At 45.4% G+C, this 10,192-nt stretch overlaps 1 protein-coding gene across 1 annotated transcript in view; it reads left to right on the top strand.

The window, feature by feature from the left end:
- ELF1 (E74 like ETS transcription factor 1) overlaps positions 1 to 10,192 on the top strand; it is a 94,053-nt gene that overhangs the window by 199 nt on the left and 83,662 nt on the right. The window lies entirely within an intron of this gene.

Raw genomic sequence — 10,192 nt, 5'->3', positions numbered from 1 at the left:
GAGGCTCTCCCCCTTCTGGAGCCTGCTGGAGCCGCGGGTTCGATCCCCGCCGCCGGCAAACTACCCCGGGCCGGACTGCCCCTGCCCCACCTCGGCTGTGGGAGACGGGAGGTGCGGGGGGTGGTGGGGTGGGTGCGCGAAGAGGGCTGGGGGGGCGGCGGCGGGCCCCGCGCGGGCGGGGTGGGGGACGGCGGTGCGGGGCCAGCCGGCGCCCCGTCTTGCGCCGGACGCCGCTGCCAACTTTCTGAAGAGTTCGGGCAGCGCGTGTGCCGCCGGGGGGAAGGAGGGCGGGGGGGGTGCTGCCTGCCGCCGCCTACTCCTCCTCGCCCTGCCGCCGCCGCCTCACAGACGGCGGGGAGAGGCCAGGCGGCGGCGGCTCCGCGCTGCCCGGGGCTGGGCGGGGGGGCGCGAGGCGCGGACGGTTGGCGGGCGCGCGCCCCTGCGCGGGGAGGCCGCGGCGCGTGCGGGCGCCCCTGAGGCGGCGGCGGTTGAGGCGGGGGGGGGGGGGGGGCGGCGGCCGGAGCTGAGGGACGGCGGCGCCCCGGTGGCGGGACGGGGACACGGTCGCACACGGGCGACACGTTGGCCCCCGATGGGCCTCCGCGTTGCCGCCCCCGGGGCGGGGGGGTGGTGGTGGTGGTGGTGGTGGTGGTGGTGTTCGTCCCTCCCGTGCCTTAGGGTGGCCGGGGGTAGAGGAGCCCTCTCAGCTGCCGGTCCTCCTCACGCACCCCCTCAATAAAAGTCATACCGGGTTTGTATTCACTCTTAGCGCTGTGTGGGTCATTTCCCGACGGTGCCGCGAAAAAAAAAAATAAAAAAAAAAAGCTTAATTCACCGGCTACGGCTGGCAACTTTTTTGCTCTAGTCGCGCACAAGGGTTGGAGGAGAAGCCAGCGGAGTGAGTCATGGATTTAAGAGGCCCTCTGGTTGTTTATGGCAAAACCAGAGGGGGTGGCTCATTCAACATGTGGGAGATAAAGCGGAATAAGAGCTGCTTAAATTCATAATGGAAGGTTAAGGCAGAGGTACCCGTACGTACCACCCAGCCCCTGCCCCGGCTTGTGATCGCGCAGCCTTGAAAAAGGAGGGGGGGGGGGGGAAGTAAACGTTGCTTTTTCCTGAAGGAGGACTTGTGGTCGGGCTGTCATAGCTAGCTGCAGTAGTTATGCGTTTGTCAGCATTTCCATTATAAGTGTAGTTTTTATGGAGTTTACAACTTGGTTATAAAAATATGCGTTGGGTTGAAACTTGGTTGGCGGTCTCTTCTCCAAAAACATCTTTTTAAGCAAATTTTGAAATTACTCTGCTTAGATGTTAAGTGGAAATCCATGGAAAATATTGGCTTTTTATGTTTCTCTGAACTTTAAAACTTAGCCGCTTACGCACATGGACACATTTACAGCTGTTAGTCCAAAAAAAAAAAAAAAAGAATTTCCCCCCACAAAGTTTGTTAAATTAGGGAAGAGTTTAAAGGCTTGGCCTCTGCAGGCATGGCTTTTTACACGTTAATTAGTGCATCAGAGACCCTGAAGACTCTTGCATGGTCCTGCTGCCTCGCATTAGGGCACCCACCTACAGAAGTGACGTGGGGCACCGCGTGTATGCACAGCTCCGACCGAGTGCCAGGACAGCTTAGACACCTCAGCGCTGCAGATGAGAAGCCGGTGTTAAAATGAAGGCAGAATATGTTAACTTCATTCTGTGGGATTGATTTTTTTTATTTTTTTTGCCGCGTCTGTTCAATTGCTGCTTCTGAGACAGGGAACAAGCGGAGTATTTAAGAGGTTTCGTTTGTATACCTCTGTATGTACACGTATCTGGATCCCACGAAACATGTCTGCCACCCAGTGGATGTAGCTGAGCTCTATATACTCTATTCTATACATTTACTACCTCCCAGCCCTACCCTGTAGGTAAATTTGCAAAGCAAAGTGCTGAGGAGTTGTAAAAATGCTGGGATCATCTGGCTGCGCTGGACCTGTGTGCGATGATGTGACGTGATCCGCCACCATCCTTCCCGTCCAGCTTGGGTGATGAACCAGCGGTGCATCCACCAAGGTGCAGCAGTCAGAAGAGGTGACGCGAATGAGGGAGAGGTGGTTTCATGCCTGAGACGGCTGGAGAATTGGATCTTGCAGCCCCTGCCTTTCCTGCGGGATTTCCACATAAACATAAAGGTTTTTGCACGCGGTTTGTCTGGGTGCCTGGCCTGAGTCCCTGGGATCTGCTGTGTAGTTATGCTGACCTTGGCCATCTGGAACAAAAGTCAACAGCTGTTCACTCTTGATGTACAGAAGATGTTTTGTAGGTCTAAGCATGTTAGAAATACAGGTCTTGAGTGTCAGAATTGCCTGCTCAGTGTCCTGCAGCTTTTTGCTCTGATCTTTTCATGTCTTAGCTTCCCATCTTTAAAAAAAAATGTGGATAACAGTATCCTTTATCCTATAGATTACTGTAGTGATGAGAACCATAAAAAGAACCTGGGAGAAAAGAAATAATTCCCTCTGTGCTTCGAAAGTGTGTAGTCATGCTCTAGAGAACAAGGGCAAAAAGAGGAATTTGTGTGTTAATTGTAGCAAAGATTCTATGGGGAAAAAAATGTGACCAGGTCAGTTGCAATTAGAGATTGACCTCTATGCATATAAGCACTAGGAGATGGTTTTAATTACTGTACGCCACTTGGTTCTGATAATTCCTGAATTCTGCCGCGTTAATCACATTTTTAATACTGCTTTTTGTGTGTAATTCCCTAGGTTTTCTTTCCCTCAGGAAAAGAGCCAAAAAGCAGATAGGCAGCCTAGGGTAGTGTACTTGTGTCACCATCCTTCATCAGCTGGATTCCTAATGTAACACCTGGCACTCTGCTTTTGGAGCTCTCTGTTGAGGATAACCGCTGGTGGTAGGTCATGGCTGTGGTCTGTGTTGCTGCAAAGACCGATAGGATGGGGCAGGGAAAGGACAAGGAGAAGCAGGACTCATGTTCGTGTCCTGAATACCTGGTGCCATCACAACCACCACCAGCCCCTACATGGAAAGCCTGGAGCCTGCTGCCGTTTTCTGGCTTGGAGCGTGGTTATTTGAGTTGCTTATTGCTGTGGAGATGACCTATGCTGTCTCATCAGCGTGAGGAGTTGAGAAGAATGTGAATGTGGCCTAGCAATTACCAACTGAGAATGCATAAAGTGACCAAATGCAGGTGGATTTTTCCTGGGGCGCAGCAAGAGGGACACCTCCGATACAGCGGCTCCAGCCCTCATGTCAGATTTCAAATCTGTCACCAAGAGCTGGAAGGGTGCTGTAGCCTTCCAAGTTTGTCAAAGATTTCTGTTAACGTTGAAAGACAGCATTTTCCCTGGTCTTGTTCTGAAAACAGCTGAAGTATTTTGGCCGAGTTCTTCTAATTGCAGTCTACCTCCTTCTGCACCCCTCCCTCAGAGGCAACCTCTACAACACATGGAACAAAATTTAGCCCGAGGCAGACATTCAACTTGGAAAATTTCAGCCCAAACAGTCAATGTCTGGCCAAGTTACAAGCAGCTGGAAGCAGCATCTTGCATTGGAAGTGTTCTGCAATTGCCTAATAGGCAGTGCTACAAGCTTCATCAATAATGTGTGTATGTTTATGAACGTGGAAATATGCTGCTGAATTCTATTATTAATTAATAGATTACCCAGTTGACGAATTGGCACCCAGTTGTTTCTGATTTTTTTTTAATAGACAATGGAACCTAAAAGTTTTCGGTTAATTGTATGAATGCTTTTCTTTATGCACATTATTCATTATTGTTTTCCTGGCTGAAAAATTGAAAACTTTAACATGGAGCCTCTGAAATAAGTGACAAGCCAGGGCTTACTCGTTCTGAGTCTTTCAGAATGACTTAACAATTGTTAAAGACCAATTTACAGTAGAGCGAGAGCAAATTGCTTCCCAGTGTTCTGAATTGTAAAAAACCACATCTCCCAAATTCCTAAGCTATTCATCAACTGTTCTGTTGTAGCAGACTCACCCTATATTGTGTCCCCGATATATCTACTAACTCTGCAGCGAAGTGTGAGTTTAAAACAATTGTGCCATGGAGTCACTGTGGAATAAATACCACAAACATTGGCAAAGTTGCTTCATAAATCTTTCTTCGTTTAGCGAGGCACTTAGGCGTGCCTTTCTTCTAGGGGAGTGCAGCTGTTTCTTGCGGGGTTCCCCGGGGGCTGGATCTCGGTGTAAGGCTGTTTAATATCGTTATATTTGCAGTTTTTGTGATAATATCTCATTGTTACCAACAGATCACATGCAGTTTGGTGCGCGTGCGGAATGAGATACTAGTATGGCATACTTTAAAAAAACATCACTTTTTAAAAATGGTTTGCATCCAGCAGAAGGCATTCTTCATGCAGCCAGATACAAAGGAACCAGGAATACAGTTGCACCAGCAGGATAGGAGACTGTCTTCGAACTGGTAATTTGAAAGAAAGCTTAAGAATTTGCGTGGAGAATCATCTCACCAGGAGTTTTCATTGTAATGCTGTGACTGAAGTGTGGTCTTTGGCTGTACAGCAATATAAATATTGCACAGAAATAGGAAAGTACGTGGCATTAGTAAGATCATGGGAATTCTGTGTCTGGTTTTGCTGCTCGCACGTGAGGAAGGATGTGAAATATTAGTAAGAGTGCAGTGATGAAAGCGATCCAGGGTTTGGAAACAAAGCTTCACAATAAAGGGTGTACGGAGTTTATTCAGTGCAGAAGAGACAGGGAGGGGAAATGATGCCTGTATATATATCATTCGTATGTTTTAGGAAAATACATGATACTTACTTGACCCTACTGAGACATAAAGCGTCCAGGAGCTGGTTAGGTGTGTTGTACCTTGAAGTTATAAGTAGCAATGTGGGAAATAAAGCATTGTAATGGATTTGCTGCTGCTGGGAGTGTTTAAGGTGAGATGAGGTTTCCTTACCAAAGATGTACTTTGGCTTGGTTCAGTGGAGGACATTTCCAGTGCATGTCATTCCCAGAAGAGGGAAGGACAGTGCTCTGTTCACCCACGTTCTACCCCGGATTGAGAAAACAGGATTATTTGTAGTGCGTTCCGTGTATTGTAGCACATATTGCTGCCTTGGACAAGATTATAATAAAAGTCATGCCTCAGAACTTGGCTGGTTTTCTCTTGGGTCAGGAAGACCATTTTTTCTTGGTCCTTGATTTGCTTTCTGGGATTATGATTAATGATTGTATACTATTCACTTGCCTCCAGAGCATCAACATCTGGTTGCAGCTGGAGGCAGGATATTGGGTACTCACCTTCCTCACTGACTTCTTTCTGTCAGTACAGAGTCCCATCATGTTTCCAGGTTGGCATACCATCTTTCTTTTCTCAGGATGCTGACAGCTATATTCAGGGATGAAGAAATTTCCCCTGCTGTTAGGTAGGCAAGGATGTCGCTCACCGTTCAGAAGTCAGTTGCCGAGGGCTTGTGGTACCTGCAAGTCTGCTCTCCCCATAACCACCTCTCTGTCCTTCAGACATGGCTCTCCTGCCACCGGATCTCCTGCTGCAAGCAGGCACCGGGGATGGGAGCCATGTGTGCGTATGGCTTGGCAGCATAGCACCCCTGGCAGACGCTAAAACAACAGAAGTTACGGCAGTAGAATAATTTTGTAACCTGAAAACACGAGACTGACTGCTTGAATCAAGTTGAAGCATCACCTGCAGAGTTACTTTTCAGGCAGCTTCACAATAAAGCTGAAGGTTTAATTTGGCTTGGGAATTGCACTTCAGCCTAGATAGTTATGAGATGATGTTTTATCATTCCATAGTTCATTCTTTTTAATTTAACAGACACATTTTTTCCCCTGGCATCTGAACTAGAATAAATTCACTTGAAGTGGAGTGTGAAGTATTTCTTTTTGTAGGAAATTTATTTTCTTGTACCTACTCTAGGGTACCTGGTACACAAAAGCGTGCCAGGATCTGATATTCAGTATTGCACACAGTGGTCTTGATTTGGGCTTTTTCGTTCATGCTTTAAAATATCCCATGAATGTTTTAAGGTAACGAATTGCATTTTCTGTACAGGATGACATTACCGGAAATTTTCCTGCTGAGAACAACTGAAACTTGAGGAGCCTAAGTTCTTGTAAATCAGTATCTCTAGACTTCTCCAAAACATGCATCTAAGCATTTCTGCTTACTTGGAAATACTTAAGTGCTAAAGTACTCCTCTCAAACATGATTTCTAAAAACACTTTCCTCAGCTGCCTTATTGAGGCGTGCATTATTTTCTCAAAGAAAATAATGAGAGTACAGCCTTCTAGGCTTTGGCCTGTATGTCTGTTGCTACGCTCATTGGAGTTAATGGTAATGCTCTATTGATTTTCAAGAGATACAGGATCCAACTCACTAATAAAGTACAAATCAGGTTGGATGTTTTCAGTTTTTAATAATTTAAGTCAGGTTATTTAATAAATTTCTTCTTGTAAAATGTCAAAATCGTAGAATCGACAGTAAATTTTGAATCCTCTTTTAATGTTCCAGTAGTTGGGTAAAACTTGGGTCAATATGGAGATGATAACGAGAATCGCCGTGTGGTGTCTGTTTTGACAGTGCAGTCACGGGTTGTAGTTTTCCACCTCATGACATCGGATTGTGTTTGTAATATTTAGTGAGTTTTATCCCTTTGCCGGTTGTGAAGTCAAACAGTGTTTTAGGCTGAGATTAAAATTTACAGAATTGTTAAGTGACCTATGTCCATCTTGGGGGGTATATCAAATTTGAACATAATACTATTAAATATCTGAGCTATTTAACTGCCTGTTTGTACGCCTAACAGCATAAATTTTGGGTGCGTAGGATAATTATGCACCCCAACAACCGAATTAACAAAGGCTAGAAATAGCAGTAGGACCAAGTTCTCTGCCAGGTTTGTTTTTTTTTTTTTCTCCTCACTGGTGACAAATGTAACTGTAATCGAGATAGTCAAGTTAGGTGTTTTTACTGAATGTATTGTGCTGTATCTGCTGTGTGTCTGCAAACTTCCCACGCAGTCCCTTGTCCAGCACATCTGCGGCCAGTGAAGATCTAATTTTGCCTGCCCCCCAGAATTCGTTTAATTTCCTTCTTTTATTTATGTATGTATACAGAAATACCTTTTCTCTTGTTAAAACCTACTATTTCAGATTCATCCACATACTCTAGGCAGCGTGATATTCCTGTCTCTTTCCTTCTTTTTATACCATAGTGATGTTAAGCAGTTACAGTGTCTGGAGTACCTGGTCATACAGGCATCGAGGAAATTTAATGAGGTGTTTCAGCTTGCTTGACCATGTTCTGCGACTTGTTTACGTGTCATGTATTCGGGTAGGAAACCAAGCCTGCTCCGAGCCCTGGCAGAAGGTTGCTCACGTGTTATCTGCTGCTGCAGCTTCTGTTTCGACATCTGCTGCTGCTCGGAGAGGTGCTGCTGCTGTGTCATTTCGCGGGTTAAGCCTGTATCAGATGCTTTTGGGGACACGAGCTGGTGGTTGAGAAGTGGAACCGCTGGTGGGAAAGTTGTTGGATCTGCAACTTGCTGCAGACCTTCAGAGACCTCTTTTGGGCAAGAGGGGTTGAACAGCATCGTGGTATCTGTTCTCTGCTTTTTAATTTTGTTAGGAGGGGAAGTTAATGAGAAATTGCAAGGTTTTCCAGTGTTGATCAAGAGAATGACAGCAGGCTGGTTTGTTTTGAGGGAAACTGAAAGAGCCCACTTTGTCACCAGTTTAAACAACTAAAGAGGTGAGGATGTTGTGCTACCCTGTGGCATAGGATTTGCTATTTTTTTAAGATTTCAGATAAATGACAGGGGAAGTGGTATTGTGGGTAAAAGGACAGCAAGACTAGTCAGCAAACGGATGGTGACAGTACTTAGCGTTCATATACTGCTGTAGGAGCACAGACTGATCCAACATGTCATGATAATAATGTGTTACCCAAGCAACAATAAATCTCTGGGAAAAGAGTTTCAGGAACTTCAGTATTTTGGGGGAGATCAACTGATTTAAACATCGTCAATGTGCAAACTGAGTAACTCGGTACAGATAACTGAATTCATTCATGCATCAAAATTCATTTCCCCTTGAGCCTAAGGAAGACTGCTCCTGGTCTTCATGCAGCCATTTGTACTGAGTGAAAATGACAGTGGGAGACAAGAGAGCCCCAACACCTTCTTGGCCTGGACCCTGGGCCTCTTCCATCCTGTGCTACTTCCTGGGGTGCGGATGAACCCAACAGAAATGAAGCCACTGCCAAGCTTGAATATTCTTAGCAGTAATTTCTCCGAACACCTTTGGGCAGCTCTTGCCCAGAGCTTTTTTTTGCTCTCCCTTCACATCCCCACCTCGCACATGCCAGACAGCACCTTCAAATGAAATGGCTGACATTTAATTGATATGGATCCCAACTGCAGGCAGACATCTAAGTAAGATGATGGGCCTGAGGGGCAGCCATGCAGGCAAAGGTGCCAGCTTTTTCGTGCTGAAAAAGTGTCGGTGGCATGTTTAAGAAGTATAGGGTGGCTGGGTCTCCATGCCCATGACTGCCGTGGCTGTGATGGTTACCTCTCTTCTCCATCGGTCACCCCCCCAGCAGCTTGTTGCTCATCTTCTGCCGGCATTTACTGCCGCACCCCGACCTGCTGGCTGAACACGGGAACCCTTCTGTTTCTGCACAAATGATTTTGCTTAACTACATGGTGTAAACAGTAGATTCATTTCAGTTTAAGTGGACTGGGGAGCTGAGGCAGGTTCTGGTAAGTGTACCGAGAAGCTGCTGGGGGGTGGGTTGCGGAAATTAGTGGTGTGTTAGTGGAGACAGTGGTAATGAGATGTGTCTGCAGTCTATTGAACTGTAAACCTTTCTCCAGCCTTGTGCCGGCATTTTACTCTTATGTTTCCTTCTGGGAGAGGGGAATTACACCCACATGTAATTGTGTGTGGAGAATAGGTGCCCCACCACCTGCCTACCTGCACTGAAGTAGCGCTGAGCTTTTTTCTTATGTATTTGGGTATCTGGCTGCTGTGCAGCATTTCACTGGTTGCCTTTTCAAGTGAGACCTTCATCTTGAGCCATCCAAAACAAACCTTTAGGGCTGTTTTTTTTTTTAGGTTTTCCTAGTTGAACAAATTTTATATGTTAACAGGTTTAGTCTTTAGGGCTTCTAAAAACTTTACTAAAGCTTTTTCAAATTCACTTTTCAAATGTTAGTGTTACAGCATAGTAAAACCTTTCAGCTGTTACAGGTGTAAAATTTTAATGAATGAATGAATTGGTTTCTGACCATAAACATATTGCAGCCAAGATGGTGAGAGCCAGAAATATACTTTCATATTCTTGGCAAATGACCATTTGTGAAAATTTTCCAGGATGCATCTATTGATGTTAAATAGTTTTCATTTCCATGTGATCAAATTTACTGGTATATTTTTATAATTTTTATACTCTTTCAGGAGGGGAAGGGGGTGATTGCATCATTATGTATCTCATTCAAGGTGAATTATTGCAAATATATTATGTAAAGTGTGATCTAGCTGCTTGCTTTGCCCCTGGACACAGTTTCTGGGTCAGTCTAAAACAGAGGTCAGACAGCTGAGCGGTCGAAGCACTTTTTCAGGATGTTGTTTGCTTAAGAGGTCTCTGTATTTTTTCTGTGAGAAAACCAATCCATTAACTTTTGTAGGTGTTGTGTTCTGTCCCTCTGAAATAAAAGCTGCATCAGAAATGGGGGTTCATAGTCTCTGTTTTAGCATCTCTGTGTGACGAGCAGCTGGAAGGTCAAGTCATAGGCAAGGCTGTTACTGTACAACCCCCCGTCATTGTCTTCACTTAGCTAGGTGTGGGGTTTTTGTCTTTTCCCAAATCTGTACACGTTTGTGAAAGAAAATCACTCATTTCATGAAGAAAAAAGGTAGTTATACAGGGAATTGGCTTTATTGTGGAGAATTAGTGATAAATATTGCATACTTCTTCACGTACTTTAAGACTCAGACTAAGTACCAGGTCTTACGTCTTTGCTTCAATACCTGTCAAGAACATTGCTTACTTTTCTGAGTTCTTTAATCCTCCCTTTTCTTGTTTTGGATTGATGTCAGGACATGCAATGCCATTAAATGTAGTTAGAGACTACATAGTTGATTGGAGCTTTTGGTTTAAGACGTATG

This window comes from Larus michahellis, chromosome 1 (genome assembly GCF_964199755.1).
Source record: "Larus michahellis chromosome 1, bLarMic1.1, whole genome shotgun sequence".
Taxonomy (NCBI): domain Eukaryota; kingdom Metazoa; phylum Chordata; class Aves; order Charadriiformes; family Laridae; genus Larus; species Larus michahellis.
This window is presented reverse-complemented; position numbering and strand designations above follow the sequence as displayed.